This window comes from Mytilus galloprovincialis, chromosome 1 (genome assembly GCF_965363235.1).
Source record: "Mytilus galloprovincialis chromosome 1, xbMytGall1.hap1.1, whole genome shotgun sequence".
Taxonomy (NCBI): Eukaryota; Metazoa; Mollusca; class Bivalvia; order Mytilida; family Mytilidae; genus Mytilus; species Mytilus galloprovincialis.
Window position 1 is genome coordinate 94,549,419 of NC_134838.1, and position 10,280 is coordinate 94,559,698.

The window sequence follows — 10,280 nt, forward strand, 5'->3', positions numbered from 1 at the left end:
CCGGTTAAGTATCCCTAAGTTCTGCTGATGATACACTGCCAAGCCAATGATGATGATAGATGTCAATGTGTCATCCCCTCGATCACAGAAACCTCTTCCCCCTTTACTTGTCATCCAGATACAATATAAGATAAGATGATTTTCCAAAAAATTTTAATTACCAATTATTATGATCCTACATGATACAAAATAACCAAATGAAACCAAACACAATCTGCTTCTTTTAAGATGTGTGCAAGTATCAAACAAACAGTTACTTGTGATATGCTTTTGATCACGGTTGTAAATTATCTTTAAATAAAAAGGAGGAAAAGTATCTGCATCATGGGTTTGGTATCAGTAGCAAAATAGTACAATAATGCAAAATAAATGACAGTACTGAGGATACTATCTATTTTCCTGGTTGTTTTTATTATAGGGGGAAATAATCCTAATGTAATTTCTTAGTCTATATAATTACGTATAAAAGTTTATGAATTAAAATAAAATCATGTAAATTTTTTGATAAATGTAATAAATTTTGTAATCATTTAGTGACTATTCTTTGTTTAATATATAAACTTAAGGCTTTCTAGTCCTTACTTAACTTTAAATAAATAATAGAATTCCATAAAAACAAAGAATCCTCAGTTTGTCTCAACATAAAAATGACATCCAAAAACAATACTTTTCTTATACAAAGTAAAACTGTGGTAAAAGCTATAATATAAAAATATTAAAACATGCATGTACAAATTATTTTTTGAGAATTACTCAACTTATTTACTGGGTAATTAAAACAAACTAAATATCTTGATTGGTGCAAAAATGATTAGATTACCAATGAAATAGCAGAGGTGGAGAAAATTTGGTTGATTATTTAGGAAATCACTGAAGTACCACTGGAGTAGGCCTTCTAACAATCTGTGAGCACCCCCCTTTTATTTCCATGTATGAAAATTTCTGGATCCTCCAGTGAACAGATTACATTTCATTCATTCACAATTTTAACCTCAAGCTGTTTTAAACTATATTATAAGTTATCTGCGTTCATATCAGTAGATATGGATATTTTAACACCCTGAAGTACCCCAGTACACCATGAGGGGTAGCCGAAGGTTGTACAGGGTACTGAAGGGTGTTAAAATATCCATATCTACAGATATGAACGTAGATAACGAATTTATCCCCGGTCTTAGTCCGAATCGGGCGAGTTTAATGGAAATTCGGGTACAAACTTTTGTGGGAAAAAAATTGCTGATTATAAAGGGAATCATTTGGGCTGGCCTGGTCCCCTCTTAGACAGTCAGAAGTAAAACCCAACTCAAAACCCAAACATTTTTATTTGGGGTCAAAAACTTAGTAGTTTAAATATTTAACAGGGGACTAGTTTCTCTACAAAGTTAGTCTTTTCATAGTGTTCTGCCATCAAAATCCTACTACTTTGGATTGTAACCAACAAAATTCATTTCACAAAGCACTTGTAAGGCTTAAATGTACATAACTTAAAAATATATGTAAACCTATGTACGTCTTGTGGGTACTTTGAGAAACCATATGGCATACCTTTGGGACCCCTCAAAACACAATAATTTCAGTTTATTTTTTTATCAATCACAAAACAATAATTGAATGCAATTAATATAAATAAAAAAAAATCTATAATTTGTAATTCAATACAGCAATATAAATACAATTTGTTAAAAAATCATTCTGCTTACAAGACTACTGTCTACAGATTGTTCCAATAGAGAAAGTAACAGTTCATTGGATTGTTTGCAGGATTATTGAGGATTTTACCATACAAGGCAGCAACTGTTACACTTTCAACTGAAAAGAAATAAAGTTAAGTTTCAATTATTTTATCAAAATAATCTTAAGGGTATATAATAAAATTCAATTTAAAAAAAAACACATATATCAATGAATGTGAAAACTCTTTCTTATTTTTGCTACTTCATTTTACTGAAATCTGTCAATACACAAAAATAAATTTTCCAAACTTTACAATTATGAGACTTGACATCAAATACCTGAGCAATTATTGGAAATATTTAACACAGTAAATGCAGAAGCTGCTGGTAAGTTTACTTAAAAGTAAAATTTAATGAATATTTTGTTATTTGTTGTTTTATTGACCCTTACTGAGATCCAGACAAAAATTTTTCCATGATAAAAAAGTAGAAATAAATTCTTTTGAAATTTGTAATGAAAATATGAATGACTGAATGTAAAGCAGTTATCATACATGATCATCTTTTTTATGATAGCTAGGTTTTACTTGATATCAGATTATCTCCCCTTCACATCTGGCCCAAGGGCCAAGACCACAATTAATGACCCCACTTTTCGTTAAAGTTCCCTTTAATTAATTGTAGTGTATTTTTTCTTTATTTTTTTTTCTTTCCCTTTCTCATACATTTCTTAGTTTTTCTGGGGTGGAAATGAAAGAAGAGAGCTGAAATAAACTTTTGGATGTTTTATTTAAACTGATTTTGATAAGGAAAGAGTGATTCGGCCAGGTGCAAAAAGGTAGTATTTACACTTTTTGGAACATCTCTTGACTTGCCTATAGGGGTATGGATGTGTATTGGCCAAATTTGTATGATGTAAACATGCAATTTTTTCTGAAAATTGCATATATTTTTGAACTTGAACTGTACATTGCACACACCAAAAATTAGACAAAAAGAATAGCCAAATTTTTTTTAATGCGACAAAATGTTATAAAGAACTGATAGAGGAATTAATTGTAGTCTTGGGCCTAATCTTGTTCAGGGCAAGGGAGACAAATCAGTAAATATAGATACACTTCTAAAGTAAAGGTACAACATTTTACATTGACATATATTTAGGATAGCTATATAGATATCTAGGGGCATTTAAAATTAGATACATGTATAATAAATAAATTTAAATTGTTGATTAATAAATTCTTACCTTAAAACAGCTCTAATAAATCTCCAAGCAAGTAACCCCAAGGAAACTTGTGATGCTAACCTGTAAAACAAAGTTCATGGTCAGTTATACTCAACTTTCAAAAAATATGTACATCATAATTGTTTAAAAGTTCTCAGATAACAAACAAAATTCTGCAAGAATATAATTGGTATTCAAAATCAAACTAATGGTTCTGTTTTTTGACCTTTGTAAGTTGTTTTTTTTTATCTGTCCAATACAGTCCTGATTTACATTTTCAATTTTATTAAGTTAGCAAAAAATAAACTTGTATTTCATCATATGGTATAGTATTTCAAACCTTAAATTTTTTTATTGATGTCAAATACTATTGAAAGTATTAAAAATAAAAGCTTTAATACCTACCAACATGTTAACAATATCAGATATCCATGTCTTACTCCCAACACAAGGAAAACATTGTAATTTCAACAATCTGAAATAAAAAAAAATGTTTAAAAGATAAAATAAAGAAGAGAAGCATAATTATGCCTTGTATCATTTCTTATAAATTTGTTATATAATATCTTCAAAATATTGACTTAAATACAAGTTATAAAAAAATGTTATGAAATGATGCAGATATCTTCAATATTACACAAAAAACCTTAATAAATAAAAAGTTTTAAAAGTCTATAATAATATTATTATAAATTTTGTGGAACATTTCAACTCACCACAGATTTTTCCTGGTAAAGCCTCAGACTTGGTTGAAGATATAATTGACCATCTTCCTTAGAGCTGCTATCATAACTGCCAAGGAGGTCCATGTCCTCGTTATTTTATTGTCCATTTGCTTTCAGAAATATCATTATACATGTATAAAAAAAAAATATCAGATGCACTTTACAGTTTTAACAAAATCGTTTTTATTTTTTAAATTTCCCCTCATCAAATCAATGGTTACGTTACCCACTATTTCTCAAACCCTCCAAATCTATTATCTATATATAGAGCTCTGCTTACATATTTTTTTTTATTTACAGAGCTCTAAATAATAGTCATTTTAGCTAGTATACATCTGATATTTAAATAAAATGTGTACAAAAGTGAATATTTAAATAAAAAAAGTTATATTCCCTATAAACACTTAGGAAATTTAAAGTATGAGGAGTATAACAAGGGAATTACCTCCCCTTGCCTTGAAAATATGACCCTGTCGAGACTCCACATCCTTCCTATATTCAACAACAATACAAAATATAGTCCAATTAAAATGAAAAAATAATACGGTATGTAAAAACTACAACACATTTCAAAAACTAATTTAGTACTTTAACTTTTACCTAGGGCCTTGGAGGCAGAGTGGTCTAAGAAGTATTATTGTATCTCTATAAAAAAGAAGATGTGGTATGATTGCCAATGAGACAACTATCCAAAAAAGACCAAAATGACACAAACGACAACCACTGAATTACAGGCTCCTGACTTAGGACAGGCACATACATAAATAATGTGGCGGGGTTAAACATGTTAGCGGGATCCCAACCCTCCCCCTAACCTGGGACAGTGGTATAACAGTACAACATAAGAACAAACTATAAAAATCAGTTGATTTTGAAAAAGGCTCAACTCATCAGATGGACAAAAATACAAGTGGAGGTGGCCCGGTACTTATATATACTTATACTCTAGCATGTCAAAATGAGGTTGAGAATTCAAACCCAACCTGTGTTAGGTGTGTTTGACTCAAAGCTTAATTGACTGGAATTGACAGTTCCCTGGGGGGAAAGTTGGTGGGTATCTACTGTTACTTTTATCTTTTTCAACCCATAAAAAATGGCCATCAAGATATTACAAATTGGGCTGAAAGTGGATTATACACCAAAATTCAATCAATCAATCTGTTTTCACCAATATGTTCCTTTACTCTGCTTATTGTGAAATAATTGAAATTTGTTTAGCTAAAAGCACTGCAAAAAAATAACAAAAAGTTGTAAAAATATGTAACAATTCAGGAAACTCCAAAAACACAATACATTTTTGTTTTTTGTTTTTTTTTGTTTTTAGATTCTCCATTCTGAAATGACTGGAAGCCTTTGGACTGGACAGACCATTATTAAGTTTACAAGTTAAATTGGTGTTTCATTTCATTTCATTTTCAAAGTAAAAATGAAATACAGTTACAGGGGATGGGGAATAACAAATAAGATCTAAATTATGAAACAGTCTCCATAAGCATGATAAGAAAAGTAAGAGTAATTTTGAAATTTTAAATACAAGCCTCCAATCTAGTTGAAAATGGAGAATCTTTACACATTTTTTTTTTATGTGTAAAAAATTACATTTTTTGAAACATATACAAAAAATTTCTGAATAACATTCTTTACTATCACATAATCAATGTATGCGGCAGCCAGAGTTTCCTGTAAAAGAAATAAAACAAATGATCAAACCTATATAAAAATTTAAACATCATCTGATAGAATTATTAGCAAATAAGGACGAAAAAGTAATCAATGTGTGTCTTAATTTTCGTTAATTCTTTTTTATGAATCATTGCGTTGGTTTTCTTGTTTGAAATTGTTTCACATTTTGTCATATTCAGGGCCTCTTAACGTTTACTTTAAAACTGGTACTGTAACTTCAGAAATTATTGCATGCATCTATTCTTGATTTTTTAACAAATGGATAAATATGCAAGATTAATAATCCCGATTTCAGAAAAATCTACCTTCAAAGTTATGCATCAGGGATTAGAATGATGAATATGAGTACCTATTGTGATATTCAACCAGTTGTATTATTAAAAATTCATAACGATTTTGCTCATTGCTGAATGTCTTACGGTGACTGTAAGTTGCTTCTCTTATTGATAGTTGTGTAGTTGGCAATCTTATAATCTCTCTTTATTCTTATATACCCTTATGATTACTGGTATAATTAAAACTTTTAATTTGGAAAACATTTTAAAAATGTTAGATCTACATGTGTACATAATAAAATCCATGGTGCATTTACATACTCTTGGATGAATAGTTAAATCTATTTTTTAGTTCTTACCATAAAATTCAGCTCCAATGGCCCTTTCCCAGCTTCAATCCTTAGGGACAAGCTGTAGTGCTAACCTGAAACATAAAATGCTTAGTCAATCAAAATTATTTTAAAGGATCACTTCTGGAATACTCTATCTACGTTACAGGTATATAAAATGGGTAAAATATATAATAATAGACATCAAACCAACAACCCAATTCAATCCTATAAGGGGTAGGTTCAAAAAAGCTAAAGTTGGCCACAAGATTTTAATCTTTTTTAATCAGGCCCAAAAAACTACGCATTTGACACATACATTGTTGTGGTATCATTATTGATACAAAATAACCACATCATCTTTTTTGCACCTCACAATATAAACTACTAAGTTATGACCTGTTGATTATGCAATTCTACTGTTTTCACAAAAGTGCCAATGAAGGCCCAATTTTTCACAATTCAGAACTTTTTTTTTCCATAATTCACTTTCCCTGATCCAGAAATAGTTTATGTCTTAATTTAAATATTACCCTTAGCACATTTAGTTTAATAAACATTTTGGACCAAAGGTATTCTTAAAGCTTTTAGGTCAGAAAATCCATAAAATCATCGCATTTTGATGATATCTCCCAATATAGTTAATTATAGAGTCCACAATGTATTATAAAGAAGCAATTTATTTTATGTTGCATTAAGTCTTTTGAAAGATATCTATTGAAGAACCAGATGGGGCATTTTTTGATATTCTATGATAAAGGCTTAAATTTAAAATCTATACTAAGGCCATATTTTGCCAAGTGAACATTGTCATATATGGTACTGATAAAATAAAGAGTACACTGTTGACCAAACTCTTATAAACCTTTAACCCTAAAGTCAGTATTTATTTCGAAATAATATTATTTATAGAATTATTTTCTTTTAAACAGGATTAATATTACTGATACCTACCTATATATTAGCTGTATTAGACCATCAAGTCTTATTCCCACACCATGAAAACATGCCACAGAAAGTATCTAAAAAGAAATTAATACATTTATTAATTTTACAAACTAATTTACATGTCAACCTAAAGATGACTTTACAAATTGTTCTGATTTCTTATTTCATGTACCAATAGTTTAACATTCAATATTTTGTAATATTTATATAAAAGATTGAAAAACAAACAAAAATAGTCAAAGGTTTATTATTTGAATTCTGCACTCAACTACTTTGAATAATTAAAATGAGTTGTCTCCCATTGAATAAACAAATCTTGCTGTTGATTAAACTAGTCTCCCCTTGAATGTTGATTCCTATCTCAGGAATTTCTCTCGTAATTGTAATAGAAATTCTTGTTAATGTACCTGCTATCTCAAAATATTAAAACTTGTAAATAAATTCTTCAAAGATGTTTTTCATGCAGAAAATAAAGATGAATATGTACTTTTTAACAATTATACACATGTATTTCTAGAAAATGTATAGAAATGGTTTGACTTCAATAAACTTGCCTTCTCAATTTCATGGTTAAGCCTCAGACTTGGTTGAAGATTTTATTGACCATCTTCCTTTGAGCTGCTCTCCTGGCTGCCAGGGTGGCTATCATCATTATCTTAATTGCAATCTTTCAGTTTTTGGTCCATTATTTATAGAAATAAATAAAAAAATTCAGATGCACTCTCAGTTAATCACATATCTTGAAAATTTCACCAAATCAATTCTACCCGTAATGAACCATGATTTCTCCCACCCTAAAAACTATTATCTAGACCTCTGTTTACATTTTTTTTATTTACAGAACTCTGAATAACAGTCAATACATATTTTTGTATTAGCTAGTGTGCATCTAATATCAAAGCAAAAACAAATGTGAAAATCAAGTAAATAGTTATATATTCCCTATTCCCTACCATGAGGAAATTTCAAGAATGAGGAGTTAAACAGGGGAATAATTTATTACCTCCCATTGCCAAATAAATTCACCTGTTGGGACTCCACATCACTGCTATATCTAACAAAAATACAAATGGTAGAGCTATAATTAAAAATAAATAATTTGATATAAAATATTCAAACATTTACAAAAAATATTTAGCACCTTGGTGGTTCTCTCCCATTACTCTGACTTTCTCAACCATGAAAAAAATGGTCACCAAGATATAATCAATATTGCTGAAAGTGGTGGTTAACATTACCAATCAATCAATCTTTTTTCACCAGGATGTTTCTTTACTATGATTATTTTGAAATAATTTGTTTGAGCTAAAAACAATGCTAAAAATAACAAAACATTGGAAAAATATTTATATCATACAAATAAGAAAAATTAAAAAATACATTTCTTTTTTTTTTTTTTTTTTTTTTTTTAGATTCTCCATTCTTAACTTACTGGAAATGTTTTGAATACACATGGACCATTATTAAGTCTCAAGTAGGTCTACAAGTTATAGCTTAAAATTCTGAAGTATCAATTTAGCATACAACTTCCAGTCTTGCTGAAAATGGAGAATCTGTACATATTATTTTTTTTATTTTATTTGTGATAAAAATTATCAACATTTTTTCAAACAACATACACAAAAATAGTCTGAATTACATTCTTTTTTGTTTCAGTCGTATTGCACAATAATTTCCTGCAGCCACAGTTGAATTCACCTGAAAAAGAAATATACATTCTAATATCTGTCAGAACAATATTCAATGCAAAGGAATCAGTAACTGGTTAATGCACTGATGATGCATAGAAAATTGATTTACTTTGTTTTAAAGTGATGTGTAGACATGAATTTACAAACAACTAGTCTTCTTTAGCAAACAAGGGATGACATGTCGTTGGTTGTTGTCCAACATATTTGTTTTTATTTCATTGTTTCATCATAAATCTAGCTGTTGGTTTTCTTGTTTGAATTGTTTCACATTTTTTCATGTCGCCTACTTTCTGTTTCATAGTTAATTGTAAAGTATGTTTTGCTCATTGTTGTAGGCCATACAGTGACCATTAGTTGCTTACACCCATGTCATTTGGTCTCTGGGAGAGTTTTTTCGTTGACAATGATCTTTTTTACTTTATGTATAGGGACAATTTTAGAAAACCAATTTTCTAAGTAACAGTATAATTTTTTATTTCCTTTATTTATCTTCATATAATTATATACGATTATAGTTTTAAGAAAAATTAAAGAATACTACTTCTCTGCATAATTAAAGCATAATACTTCTTAGCATAATGAAGAACTAGATTCGTACATGCTCTTTGCTGAATAGTTCATTAATTTATGTACTGGTTCTTACCATAAAAGCCAGCTCCAATGCCCATTCCCAACTTCAATCCTTACAAAGAAGCTGTGAAGCTAATCTGAAATATAAAATGTTGTCATATTATTAATAAAATGGTTTAAAAGGATCACTTGTTACTGTATTAAAATTAAAAAGAAATGGGTTATATTCATGTACTAGATGTTGAGAAAATATTGACTAGACAGCAATCCAACAACATAACAAACAAGAATGTGTCCATAGTACATGAATGCCCCACTCGCACTATCATTTTCTATGTTCAGTGGACCGTGAAATTGGGGTCAAAACTTTAATTTGGAATTAAAATTAGAAAGATCATATCATAGGGAACATGTGTACTAAGTTTCAAGTTGATGTAACTTTAACTTCATCAAAAACTACCTTGACCAAAAACTTTAACCTGAACTTCGCACTATCATTTTCTATGTTCAGTGGACCATGAAATTGGGGTCAAAACTATAAATTGGCATTAAAATTAGAAGGATCATATCATGGGGAACAAGTGTACTAAGTTTCAAGTTGATTGGACTTCAACTTCTTCAAAATCTACCTTGACCAAAAACTTTAACCTAAGGTGGACGGATGAATGGAGGCACAGACGAACGGACATATGAACGGAGGCACAGACCAGAAAACATAATGCCCCTCTACTATCCTAGGTGGGGCATAACAAAATAATCATGTTAGATCCTTCTAGTTACATTATACATTGTATTTGTACTGATGTCAAAAGAGAGGGTAGAAATAAATAACAGAAATTTGGTGTTTGATTATTTCAAGGCAAGGAAAGTAAAAAATGGATCTAATATTTTTTTTATACAAGTACTACATTTATCTTTTTTTTCTTTCTTCTTTTCGAAACTGTATACTGGTACCTACCTATATATTAGCTGTATTAGACCACCAAGTCTTATTCCCACACCATGAAAACATCTCACAGAAAGAACCTAAAATATAGAAATTGACAATTTATATACTTTATATTTCCATTTCCCCTACATTTACCAATATTGTTCGGATTTCTGACTTCGTGCACACAAAAGTATAACATCAATAACTGTAAAATCAATGTAAAAGATGAA

The 10,280-nt window shown here is 29.6% G+C and overlaps 1 long non-coding RNA gene across 2 annotated transcripts in view; it reads right to left on the reverse strand.

The window, feature by feature from the left end:
• Positions 1 to 136: 136 nt before the first annotated feature.
• Positions 137 to 10,280, reverse strand: part of LOC143045499 (uncharacterized) — a 31,049-nt gene continuing 20,905 nt past the window's right edge. For both annotated transcript variants that reach the window (XR_012968960.1, XR_012968962.1), the window contains exons 5-13: positions 10,078 to 10,145; positions 9,193 to 9,256; positions 7,413 to 8,556; positions 6,865 to 6,932; positions 5,941 to 6,005; positions 3,615 to 5,303; positions 3,304 to 3,373; positions 2,920 to 2,979; positions 137 to 1,809 (exon numbers count right to left, since the gene is read on the reverse strand). This is a non-coding gene — a long non-coding RNA (uncharacterized LOC143045499). The remainder of the gene's footprint in view (positions 1,810 to 2,919; positions 2,980 to 3,303; positions 3,374 to 3,614; positions 5,304 to 5,940; positions 6,006 to 6,864; positions 6,933 to 7,412; positions 8,557 to 9,192; positions 9,257 to 10,077; positions 10,146 to 10,280) is intronic.